Source organism: Gavialis gangeticus, unplaced genomic scaffold (assembly GCF_001723915.1).
Source record: "Gavialis gangeticus isolate Ggan-Ray unplaced genomic scaffold, GavGan_comp1, whole genome shotgun sequence".
In the NCBI taxonomy this organism is placed as follows: Eukaryota; Metazoa; Chordata; order Crocodylia; family Gavialidae; genus Gavialis; species Gavialis gangeticus.
Window position 1 is genome coordinate 16,739,934 of NW_017729014.1, and position 1,428 is coordinate 16,741,361.

Sequence of the window (1,428 nt, forward strand, 5' to 3'; positions counted from 1 at the left end):
CTCATCTGATTCAGTGGCCTGGGATGTGACCAAGAGGTCAGCGGACTCTTCCGCTGCTCCCGGCGTCAGACCTCCAGAAGTGACACATTGTGCGTACGTCTTCTTGCCCCCCGTCTCTGAGAGCTGGGATATGGGCGAGGCGTTAATGACCCGTCTTCGCCTCCCCCACCTTGAAACTGCCTTCATCCCCGGTCAGTAGGGTCACTGACGTGACAGCCGGAGCAGGGCCGGGATCTCCAGCAGGGGCTTCCCCAGCACCAGCTGAGGAAGGCCTCAGTGGGGATGGGGAGTCCTGAGGGATCCCTTTCTCTTTCTTCTCCTTGTTGTTGTTGTTCTTCTTCTGTTTTGTGGCAGATGGCCCATCTTTCATAGAGGATGGGCCAGACTGCTCCTGGCCTGTCTCCCCAGAGCCAGCCACCTCAGCTGAAGCCGTGGTGGAGGACAACTTGCAGGAGGCCTGAGCCCCATCATCTGACAGGGCCTGGGTGCCACAAAAGCCGACCACCCCAGCCTCAATCGGGGAGGTCAGAGCATGCGGGGGAAGCGGAAGCATCCGCCTCTCCACCTGGTGGTGTCTCTGCACTGGTGGGGGTGGGCGCCGTAGGTGGAATGGGTGGGGCGGAGGGTTGGGGCCTAGCCCCAGCCCCTCCACCGGACAACTCTCCCACGCCAGAGACTTCAGTCTCCTCAGATGGAACAGGGGCAGAAGGAGTTCGGGAAAGGCTCCCGGCCTCACTGGGTGGGGCCTGCGTCCCGGAAGTGGATGGGCCGTCTGTCGGCGTCGCTGTAGTCGCCGAGGGTTTGGCCGATCCCCCCCGTGGGCACTGAGCTGCTAGGTGGGAAGAGCTCCCACACTGAAAGCACGTGGTCTCCCCACAAGAAAAATAGACCACATACCTCCGCCCGTTGCACGAGAGGCTTACGGACCGAGGCAGAGACCGTGAGCCCTCCCTAAAGAGCATGAACACCTGCCTTCGAAAAGACAGGACATGCCTCAGTTTGGGGTTTTTACTCCCGATGGTCAACTGGCGAATGGGACTCGTAAGCACCCCATAGGGCTCGAGTACTCTGGCCAGGTCTTGATCGGTCACGTGCGGGGGCACATTAGAAATCACCACCCTCACTGCTAGCGTGTCTAGGGGGGTGACAAAATAATGCACGCCCACAATGTCCAGGCCCTCTACACACACCCCATGGACTAGGGCGGGGTCGCTCAGGTAGATTATGGGGACCGTGTTGACACGACCTGCGTAACAGCATGGATTTATTAGGGGGAGATCATGTCAGACCAACCTGATTGCCTTCTATGATCAGGTCACAAAGGCCATGGATGCAGGTGTCGCGGTGGATGTAGTCTTTCTGGACTTCAGCAAGGCCTTTGACACCGTCTCTCACCCCATCCTAGTTAAAAAACTAGGTGACTGTGGC